This window comes from Dryas octopetala, chromosome 7, assembly GCF_963921425.1.
Source record: "Dryas octopetala chromosome 7, drDryOcto1.1, whole genome shotgun sequence".
Classification (NCBI taxonomy): domain Eukaryota; kingdom Viridiplantae; phylum Streptophyta; class Magnoliopsida; order Rosales; family Rosaceae; genus Dryas; species Dryas octopetala.
Window position 1 is genome coordinate 14,310,986 of NC_141372.1, and position 12,385 is coordinate 14,323,370.

The 12,385-nt window shown below is 35.4% G+C and overlaps 1 long non-coding RNA gene across 2 annotated transcripts; it reads right to left on the minus strand.

Annotated features, from left to right (window-relative positions):
- Positions 1-11,036: 11,036 nt before the first annotated feature.
- On the minus strand, positions 11,037-12,385 carry LOC147279927 (uncharacterized). 2 transcript variants are annotated; one of them, XR_015123620.1, is made up of 3 exons: positions 12,066-12,385; positions 11,402-11,477; positions 11,037-11,185 (listed from the first exon to the last, which is right to left on the minus strand). It is a non-coding gene; the product is annotated as an uncharacterized LOC147279927 (long non-coding RNA). The 2 variants fall into 2 exon arrangements; XR_015123619.1 differs by having other exon boundaries at positions 11,402-11,563.

The window sequence follows — 12,385 nt, forward strand, 5'->3', positions numbered from 1 at the left end:
CCATCTGCAAGTGCGAAAAAATCATAAATTTTCAGGACTGAACACAGAAACTTAGATTTCTGCATAGGAAGCAAAATTCTTCAGAAAAGACAAATTCAAAGGAAGTATCTCTCAAAGCTCCAAAAATATGTATACTGCTTTCAGACGTCACTTATTTTTACAGAATAGGGATTCATGCACAAGTTTTCTGTTTCTATGTAAGAGCAAGTATTTTGCTAATATAATTTAAGAAGACCTTATTTAAATACAAAGATTTACTCTTCAAATTGTGAGTGGAAATTTATACGGGGAATAGAGGAAGAATAATAAATGCCATCTTTAGCTTGTTCATAACTTATAAATACTTTTGAAGACACAAAAATGCATAATTCAGTTTGGCCTAAGTCATTTAGTGAATTGTGTGTCACAAGTAATAATACATCTATTCAAAATAACAGGAAAGCCTTCTTTGAGGATTTGTCAGATACCAGATCGGATGGATTTCTCCTTCATTTCATCAAAAACCAATTTAGCATCATGTATACGCCCAGCCTTAGCAAGGGCATCCATCAATAAACAGTATGGCGTCTACAAATAGACTTAATTCGATGAGCTAAAAAAGAACATAACAAAAAAATAATAATTTAAAAGACAACTAAGAAAATGCAGTTACTGAAGCATAAAACTTTGTATAAATTTTCCAAGAAAAAACACACATACAAAAGCCATAGGAGCATTGTCAAATTATGGTGGTCCAATATTTGACAAGCAAGCGTTGCATTACTGTAAACCAAACAAAGATTACTTGGTAGTGTCACTAATTAAGAAAGCACAAGATGTTTGAAAGGTAAGATACAGAGAGATTTTTTGAAAAGGAGACAAATTTTATTGAGATAAGATACAGAAAGATCATTGCAAAGAATACCACAATAGCATTTTAAAAGTTATTTTCGTAAATGACTGAAGGGAATAAAGTTATAGGCAATGAGACCAAAGTTAATACCATGCAAGCAACCAAACAAAGGTTTTAAAAGGGAACGGGAATCAAAGCCTTACAAATGGTTCTAAAAAAGATAAATATTCATAGCATTTAAACATCAAAACTTTTTTTCGGCCTAAATTTCTTCTTGTCAGTTTCTTATTTAACTTATTAGATGATCTCGTGAAGATTACATACTTTTGCGATTTCATAAGCTGCCCTATTTGGCTCTGAAGCACTCTTTACAAAGAGAAAATCATACCAATGACAAGAAAGGTAAATCTTGGGTTTTTAAACTAATGATTCAGAGGTAAAGATCTTAGTGTACCTCATCTTTAGCATAGCCCAAAGCTTCCAGTTCAGCTAATAATTCTCTTGATTTTTCGAACAGCCCTCCTCTGACATAAACCTTCAATAAAGTTGTCAAAATAACCTGCAAGTGTTTGCAGCATGATCAGGAGGATACATTATCACTTAAGTGACGAAGCTGCATCAAAATTTGGCATAGAATAAATAGGTTGACAAGATCAGGATATTAGTAGGTACAAGGCTGCCCATTGCATGTACTAATAAAATAAGCCGCACTTATGTTACCGTTTGTGAACCAGATACTATAAAAGCATCTAAGCAAAATTTCAACCACACTGATTGATTTCTCTTCAATGATAATTAGGCCTAAAACATAAGAAAAATTGTATCGACCAAAAGAATGAACTGACAAACACTACTTCCGGAATGGGGATCGTTAGAATATAAAATAATTGTTGGCCCACACATCTTAATAGTTTAAGCTATTGGGAATAGTGATAAACCAACAAACTTTATTATGGCATCAAACCAGAAGATACTGAGTTCAAATCACTGCAGTTGCAACCTCTTAATATAAGTTGAACTCCACATCTTGAGTTCTAGTGGTGGAGAGAGGCCAACATGTGAGGGAGAGTGTTAGAATATATGATAATTTTGGTCCACATCCTAATAGCCTAAGCTTTTGGGATATTGGTAAACCAACAAAGTATCATTAATCTAAATTACCTTAATATAATACTTAAAAACTACATCAACATTAATTCCAGGATATGGTGTTTGCTCAAACCTAATTCGGAAGTCTTGTTAATTAGTTACAACACTTAAGGGAAAGAGGATCTGAACTTTAGAACATCCTTTCTAGAGGAAAGACGTGGGTACCAACAGCCTTCCAATCCAGCATAATGATAGCAAAAGAAAAGTCTCTAAGCTCCGAAGAAACCGAAACCCATAGGGAACCCCAGATTCGGACTCTTTCCCACATAATTTCAATGGTCCCCAATAACACACCCCTCTTCTTCCCTCCAAAACAATGATACCTCTTGGACCAAAAGGACGTTGCAACTGGACAATGCAAAAACAAATGATCAGCACTCTCGGCTTCCTTCTTGCACATCACACAACAATGTGGAGAAAGACAAAACGAAGGTCTTCCTTTGAACCATATCACAAGTATTAACTTTCCCATGAGCAATAATCCAAGCTAACATAACACCCTTACCTTTGAAGGTCTTCCTTCTAACAAGTGGCTGAGAGTTACCAAGCAACCTTGGCCTCTTGGCAGGAGGTTCGCTGCCCAAGAGCGCCAGAGCTAGAAGCGGCAGCCATTAAGTGGAGAATTTCTACAGTGTCCACCTCCTCCTATCCTGCCGGGCAGATGGAACAATAGTTGAAGATAATAAATGAAATCCCTGATTCTAATTTTGAAAGTATAATATATTTCCTAGGTAGCAATTATTGGTAGATGGGTCCAAATTCTTTAAATATGGTTTCTTGGTCTTGTAGCAAATTCTGCAGTTGTTTACTGATTGGGCTACTAATAAATAGGCATTTGCTTACTTTTGCTTACTTTTGGTTTGTTTATCACTTTGAAGTCTGTTGGTTCTTGTTAGCCACAAAGGTTGTCAATTTCCTTGGATTTGGTTGATTCTTATCTTTTTTAACAAGTTCTATAAAACTTGTATGGTCACGCTTTTGGGTCAGGTGTGTATGGTGACACCTTTGGGTAAGGTGAACCGAGCAAAGGATCTGGTGGTTTGGTGATTTTTACACCTACTCAAATTTTCATGTAGAGGGACATGGTGATCATTGAGGTTCTGTCTGACGACGAGACCCCTTCGACCTTGACCACTATTGGATATCTGAGCTTCACGAAACTAGCGAATGAGGGTTGGACTAAGTAGATTTGTTATTTTCATCATTTTTTAAGATTTGTTTGTTGGCTCATTAAATTTTTAGTTGCATTGTCACACATGAGACTTTCTATCTGCCAGACTAATTCGGGGGTGTGATGGGTCAACCCCGGTTGGTTTGACTAATAAATTGACCACCTTTGACCTTGGTTGACCAATGAGTCTAGATCTTGTAATTTAGCAAATTGATTAATTGTTAATCAACTTGAGCCTAATTTTAATAACTTGTTTGGTGAAAGCTCCGCTAGATACCTCTGTTCACCCGCCTTTTATCCAAGGGTAGATTAGTAAACTATTAAGCTTGTGCTTTTCAATCAATATGGGGTAAAGGCGTCAGAGGTGGCGATCAAATCTATGTTAATAGAAATATATGGAATTTAATAAAATGAACTAAATCAATACATTCTTATTGAAGGAATCCAGGCATCCATCTCAAAACCAATTGACAATAGAAGGCGTAACATAAACCCTTATAAACCACTATGCAAGATTATAATATTTCAATGTGAAATAACACTTCACATTCTCACACACCTCCGCACGTGTAGCGTCACTTTAAGCCAAACACGTGAACAACTCATACTTATATTGAGTGATATGGAGCACGTGTGGCTAAGGCTGACATTTTATACTGAAATACCAAAAAAAAAAAAAACCGCCTACCAAACCGATCCAAACCGATTGGTTCGATTTTGTTGTTGTCTTTTCGGTTTCGGTTGGTGAACCGTTCCGAACCGCCACGATCGGGGTCGGAAACTGCATGGAAACCACCCCTCAAGAAACACCAAAAACCCCGACCGACCCCTCTAATACCGCCGACTGATCCCTACCAATCCCGAAAAATTGGTTACAGACCTCAATCGGTTCAGCGCGCGGCAGGTCTTTTTTGTTGGCACCGGTGTTTTGGTTCCGTCAAACCGATGTTTCAATAGTCGGTAGTTGGCATCGGTGTATCGGTTCAATTACTAACCGCGATTCCACCCTTACGTGTGGCCACTAGACCTAACATACATAGCTGAACCTGATCTGATACCATGAAAAAATCTAAGCATCCATCTTAAAACCAATTGACAATAGGAGAAGTAGATCAAGACCCTTATATGCTACAATACAAGGTTATAATTTTTCAATGTAGGACACACGCCCCCGCAAGTGTGGCGTCACTAAAGCCAAACACGTGAACAACTCATACTTAAATTGGGTGACGTGGAGTATGTGTGGTCATTCGACCTAACACACGTGGGTGAACCTACTCTGATACCATGAAGGAATCAAGGCATTCATTCCAAAACCAATTGGCAATAAGAGGAGTAGCCCAAACCCTTATAAGCCACTGTAAGGTTATAATTACAAATAAGTCAATAAAAAATTTGAAAATTACAAAAAGGTCAATACCAAAGTTTCTATCTCATTTTAGTCAATCATATAATTTCATAAATTACATTTTGATTAATAGCCCTGCGGGCCCCAGCTCATTATTAGTTTTTCTCTGAGTTCATTTTACCCTTTTGCCCCAGTTCATTGTTTTTATTTTAATAATTTAGTTAGTTTATTACCTTTAATTTGGACACGTGTCAGCTTATGGTTAATTTTGACCTTTTTATAATTTTTTGAAATTTCCATGGTAATGGCAGTGGCTATAATTTCTAGTATTTGTTATGTCTTCTTTTATATAATGCATAATTTCATTTAATTCATTTTAGTCAATGGTGACTATTTTGGAATTTAGGAAATGTTCATTGACCTATTTGTAATTATGAAATGTTTTACTGACTTTTTTATAAATAGTCCTATATAATATTCCAATGTGGGACAACACTTCACATTCTCACACTTATGTTATTTGATTGAGCTATTCTTCATGGTCATCTAGTTCAATGGTTCATGCACCACAAATGATGTGTCTCAAAGAAATGTCCACAAAGAAGTCGACCTAAACAAGATTATAACGGAGGGGTCGAAATGTGCTATCAAGAGGCAATATTCGACAATCTTCCCTTGCTATCCCTAGGTGGCTGGCGGCAATGAGGGTGGGTTCTTTTCTCTCTTGAACTCTCAGAAAAACTCTCAAAACATACTCTCTATCTTATGTCTCAGGACTAATACTTACCTAGAATCTTACTATTTCTCATCGACGAGGATAACTCTCATATTTATAATAGGAGTATTAAAATCAACTCCCATTATCCTAGGGAGTGCCGACCATGTTGAGGGATTGGGTTGTTGGAATTTTATCCACTTTTCATATTCAATAAATAAATACATAAAATCCAAAAGGCCTATAATAATCCTAGCCAAAATAATAATATGATAAATATACTTTGGGCCTAATTGAACTTCTAAACTCTTCAGTTAGCCTAATAAATACAAGGGAAAAGATTTTGTGCCTTATTAGGGCAAAAGATCTATGTGCCATAATCTGTGACAAAATTATTTTGCGGAGAGTGTTCTAATAATTTGTGCCCTAATCGTACCCTAATTACATGTCATAGCGACATAAGCTTCTCTAAAGACTCTTTTAACCTCTTTTAAAAAATTTTAAAACTTAAATGGAATTGAATATTCTATCTTCTACTTGTAATCTCAGTTGTCTAACTTCATTAAACTAGATCCAATGGCCATAAATAAACTTTTTTAAAAAAAAGAAATTCTTTTTAATTCTTCATCTTCTTCAGATGGAGGTTTTTGGCTTATGGCTCATGGCTACATCATTCATAAGTTACAACTATCAATGTTTTGCAGTATAGCTGAAAAGTATCACTTTTGTACAAATGATCAATTCATCTGCTTCTTCCTTCTAATAGAAAAACAATTAATGAAGTATAGCTGAAAAGCATGGGATACTGCTAATTTAGTTTAATGAAGTATAGCTGAGTAGATTGCAGTCATTAGATTGAAATCAAACAGAGGTGATGTTTTGATGAAAGACACTAAAAGTAAATTGTTACTGGAGAATCAACCCAGAAGAAAATAGATGTGGGATTCGATTGGTCTATAAAATTGAAGGTTTTTAAGTCAATCTCTTCTACTAAATCACCTAATGATCCAATTTTCTTTTACTTTCCCATTCAAAAGAAGAAAAAAATGGAGTAATAGAGTCGGCCACCTGTTATGTCTTCATGGATTGGAGTATACCCATTCATTGTTCTTGATGCTTATAAGAAGGAAGAAGCAGATGAAATTGTAGACGTCAAATTCTTTGGAGACGTCAACAAGATTGAGTTATGAAGAAAAAATTGTTTCCCAATAAAATCATTCAATGAACTAGTTGAAGGTTTCTCTAATTCTCTAATTCTCTAATTGTTAGATTAAGTTGGATGATTCAGAACTAATGGAAGAGAAAAGAAGAAGAAAAAGTATTGGAGATGATTTAGGTCTTTGAAGATGATGTCTTTAAATCATAGGGAAAATACAATACATATTTATATTAATTAATTAAATAGTAATTTTAGCTACTAATTAAATTTGAGTCGAGTAAGATAGTCTTTTAACAATAATCATATTGATCTAATGTGGCAAATATATAATAATGTGTGCAAAATATTTTTGCCACATCAGATTAGGGCACATAGATCTTGTGCCCTATTAGGGCCCAAAATCTTTTCCCTTATTTTGCATACATCAGTATATATTTGTCAAATCATATTAATATTATATTTAGTGAAAGACCATCTTATCCATATAAAATTCAATGATTCTTTTTTTTTTTATTCTATATGTTTGATTTATCATATTTTTCATAGTTCATCATCACATCTACTGATCGATCATCATTCTCATCAATATAGTTAGAGTAATCTTACCACCATGAAAACTATATATTCATGATTTTTTTTTCTTGATAGACTATTCATGGGAATACTTTTCTAACTAAAACTAGATGTAGATTCAAAAATCATTATAGGCGAATAAAGCCAATAAATTGAGATACCAGAGAAGGATAAAGCTCACTTGAATTAAACTTTTGATTCACTTAAATTGAAATGCCTTATAAAAATTGAACTTTTGCTCTTATTCGTCCAAAAAATAGATTCTACTATGAACACATCATTGTTCTAGCCTTCACAGAAATAGCCCAGGCAGAAGCCCAAAGGGGGCAACAACCCAACAACAACAAACAAAAACAAAAGAATTGTGTCGATAAAACTAATGTCGTTGGAAAAGAATATATATCGGCTAAACTCTTTTCGAGACCATGGAAGATTTATAATATTTATTAATCAAGTATTTTTCTTTTGTGATTCTTCGCACATTCTTAAGTTTTGCTTAGATTGCTCATCGTCACTATAAATTTTTTGGGCCAAAAGCTGTTTTTGGTCCTTGTACTATGGATGAGTTGCACTTTGGTCCTATAATTTCAATTTGAAGTTTTTAAGGATCATGTTTCCATTAATGTCGCAATCAGGTCCAATCTGTCAAAATCGTCTACTTCATAGCCAATCAGGTAATGCCACGTCGGCATTTTTCGTCTCGATTTTGACGAATTGGACATGATTGCGACACTAATGTAAACACGGTCCTACAAATGTGCAAATTGAAATGATTGGACCAAAGTGCTACTTACCCCAAAGTACAGGAACCAAAAGTGACTTTATGCCAATTTTTCGTGCAAATGACGTTCTAGAAAATTTCTAGTTTCTGTTCTGTTAGGTGGACCAATACCGAACACAATAACAAATTTCGATGGGTGTCAACTGAATGAGTCATTCGACAGGCAGTCATCAAACAACATACTCTCACTCGATTGACATCCATCGAATGGACATATGAAGTATTCATGTTTGGATTCATTAATTCAGTGGGAGTGTTTTGAAAATACTAAACTAATTTGGTGGTTGGCTACTGAATACTGTCATTGTATTCAGCATACCAGTATCGAATGAACCTCTCCGACATGAATACCCATAAACCTCATTTACCTGCAAAAAACTCCAATTAATTCATATAAAAACATCATATTTATCAACAAATATGAAAAATCAATCCAAAAAACTTAGAAATGTTATAAACTAAGAGTGTTTCTCAAAAAGCTTGTGTATTCCATCTTTGGTATAGGTGCCTATTTATAGGCTTACGTACAATGATAGGATGGTTAATACAAATCATTAACCACCCATAAATTTGTAGGTTATAAATCACTAATTATCACCATTAGTACATAGGTTACAAGAATGTCATTAAGGCATCGGTTACACAATAATGACGATATGATAATGGTGGTCATCCACACATTAATCCTTATGATTTATAACACTCCCCCTTGGATGTCCACCATACAATGATAGTTACCTCATTAAAACCTTGCTTAGAAAACCCAGTGGGAAAAAACCAAAGCGAAGGAAAAAGAGTACAACATTATGTGTAGAGATTTGGTGAAAAGGTCCGCTAGATTATCATTGGATCGAATTTACTTGACTTTAATTTGCTGACCTTTTTGAAGTTCAGGTGTATAAAAGAATTTTGGTGATATATGTTTGGTCATGTCACCTTTGATATATCCTTCCTATATTTGAGCAATACAAGCAGCATTGTCTTCATACATAACAGTTGGAGTGTTTGTTGGAGGTAGATCATATGTGCTTCGGATATGACGAATTACTGATCTTAATCAAACACATTCTCGGCTAGCTTCATGAATGGTTAGAGGAAGTAACAACCAATGTTTGCTTTGTAGACCTTCATGAGATTGCTGTATTTCCACAAGTAAACACATATTCAGTTTGGGAGCGGCCCTTGTGCGGATCAAAGAGATATCCAGAATCTGCATATCCAACAAGACTTAAGCCATTGGAAGATTCACTTGAATAAAATAGACCCATATTTGTTGTTCCACGAAGGTAACGTAAGATATGTTTGACACCATTCCAATGCCTATGTGTTGGAGCAAAGCTATATCTGGCTAACAAATTCACTGAGAATGATATATCTGGTCTAATACATTGTGCTAAGTATAATAAAGCACTTATTGCACTAAGATATGGCACTTCTAGGCCAAGGATCTTTTCATTATCCTCTTTAGGTTGAAACGGATCTTTTTTAGTGTCAAGAGATCGGACAACCATTGAAGTGCTTAACGGATGGGCTTTATCCATACTAAAACGTTTTAAAACCTTTTCGATATAGGCTGACTGATGGAAAAGAATTTCGTTTGTACAATGCTCGATCTGCAGGCCGAGAAAATATTTTGTTTTCCCCATATCCTTCATTTGAAATTCATTTTTCAAATAATCGGCAATTTTTACAATCTCTTCAGGAGTTCCAATTAAATTCATGTCATCGACATATACTGCCACTATTGCAAATCCAAAACTTGATTTCTTTATAAAAACACAAGGGCATATAGGATTATTAATATAACCATTTTTTGTCAAATATTCACTAAGACGATTATACCACATTCACCCAGATTATTTTAACTCATACAATGATCGTCTCAATTTGATTGAGTACATATTTCGGGGTTTTGCTTCAGGCAACTTAAATCCTTCTGGGACTTTCATATATATATTGGCATCTAACTCTCCATATAAATATGTTGTAACAACATCCATAAGTCTCATATCAAGCTTTTCTGAAACTGCGAGACTAATTAAATATCGAAATGTAATTGAGTCCATAACAGGAGAGTATGTTTCCTCATAATCAATTTCAGGCCTTTGTGAGAAACCTTGTGCAACGAGACGGGCTTTATATCTTACAATCTCATTTTTCTCATTTCTCTTTCTTGTAAAAACCCATTTGTAACCTACAGGGTTAACATTTTCTGGTGTTTGAAGTACAGGTCCAAATACACTACATTTTTCCAAAGAACTTAATTCTGCCTGGATTGCATCCATCCATAAAGGCCAATCTTGCCTTTGTCTGCATTCATTAATAGATCTTGGTTCAATATTATCATCAGTTTTTATAATATCAGTAGTTACTGCAAATGAGAATATATCATCAATAATAATCTCATTGTGATCCCACAATTCATTAGTGCATGCATAATTTACTGAGATTTCTTTATTGTTAAGTACATGTGCCTCTTCATGGGCTTGTGTTTCTTCAAGGATATTTTCCCTTTCAGAATTTTAGAAATCATGAAGTGTTGGTTCATTGGTTATTTCTCTTTCAAGAACCTCTTATGGAGCATTCTCTCTCGGATTTGAATGCACTTTTAATTTCCTCTTACGAGGGGCTGAATCCTTTGAACCTAAAGGTCTGCCACGCTTTAGGCGTGCAACAGAGGACTCATTTACTGTCACATTAGTTTTTCCAATTGGAACATTAATTCTTGCAAGTGCATTTGCGGCCGGTATATGTGATTTAGTCATTTTTGCTATATCAGTAAATGCATCTGGCATTTGATTAGCAATCCTCTAAAGATGTATTATCCTTTGTACCTCATTTTCACACTGAGTTGTACGAGGATCAAGATGAGACATGGTGGATACATTCCACGACAATTCACGTTGTTCTTTAGGAACAACCTTTTCTCCCCCTAATGGCGAGAAGTAGGGGTGGGCACGGTGTGGTTCGGCTTAGTTCACCCCGAGAACCATGCACCACGCCAGAAATGTTTTCTCGGTGTGGTTCGGTGTTGTGAACCGAACAAAGTAGAGAAAAACCAAACCAAACCAAACCAAACCCTTGCAGAGACGGTCTGGTTCGGTGCAGCATGCACGATTTTAAAATAAATACAACCTACTTAAAACAAAGTTAAGAACCTACTTAAAAGTTAAAACAAATACAACCTACGTAATACTTAAAAGTTACTAGTTTACTACAACCAGAAAAATAACTACAAGTCTACAACCAAACAAAGTTAAGAACCTGCTTTCTTAGTTTCTTTAGGTATTACAGGCCAACCAAAAAAATAACAAGTTAAATTACACTAAGTCATTAGTCATCATATTAATATCTAATTAATTATCTATGTCAGGCTGCCAGCAGCTCTAAGCCTTGCACCATGACCTGCACTGCACCATAACCTGCACCATGACCTGCACCTTGTCTGCACCATGACCTGCACCATGACCTACACCATGAGTCCATGACATGCACCATCTGCCATCAGCCAAGACAGCCAAGGTTCATACATTCCAAAATCCAAGTTCATAATGCCCCCAGTTTCACATACAAAAAAAAAAAAAATCAGATCACATACAAAAGTAACAAAACAACATCATATTCACATAAAAATCAGATCACATACAAAATCAAATTTTGGTAGTTCACTTACACTTTAAGTTCTTTAACACTGAGTCATTGAAATGTTGAAGGGGCAGTTTTATTGGAAGTGGCTGAGCTCATGAATTCTGTTAAAAAAAAAAAAAAAACCAAGCGCACAAGTTAAGCCAAAATGGAAGTGGCTAGGGACTTCTGATTGGGGTTCCATAACTGCCTAAACCCTAAAAAAAAAAACAAGTTGATGTTAACTAAATTACAAATTCAGACCCAATTCACATCATAAATGCCATAAACTAAATTACAAATTTACAATTACATGTCCAATTAACATTGCATCTCCAATTAACATGCCCACTGGTTCTAACATTGGAAGTTTGGAACAAGAAAAAATACAATAAATGCCCAAGAAATTCATTCAAATGCGAAATGCCCACTGGTATCAACTATCAAGTTTCTATTAAACAATAAACATTAATCTTATCAAAGTACTCAAATCTAATAAACTCTTAAATTAAACTCAATAACTCATTATCAAATGCACAATTAACATTTAACACTTTAACACTTTTAACCCGTAAATCCCAAATGAAAAACCCTAATTCGAACCTTAACTAGTGAATCCCCAAATCAATTGATTCAATTCATGCTAACCAGTAACCAGTGAGAGATGAGAGATAGAAATGAGAGACGAGAGATGAGAGTGTGAGAAGACATACCTTGAAGCTGCGACCTTCGATACTGAGAGAGTGAGAGATGAGATCATGAAAGGTGAGAAACTGAGAGAGTGTGAGACTGAGAGATAGAGGGCGACCTTCGATACTGAGACTGAGAAATAGATGAGCGTGAGACTGAGAGATAAATGAGCGTGAGACCTTCGATACCTTGAAGCTGCGACTTTCGATACTGAGACTGTGAGAGATAGAGGGCGGCGCGAGAGACTGATGAGAGTCACAGAGACACAGAGTGGGGGAGATGAGTGTCTGAGTGAGAGTCTGAGAGATAGAGGGCGGCTCGAGAGAGGGTTCGAGTTTTAGCC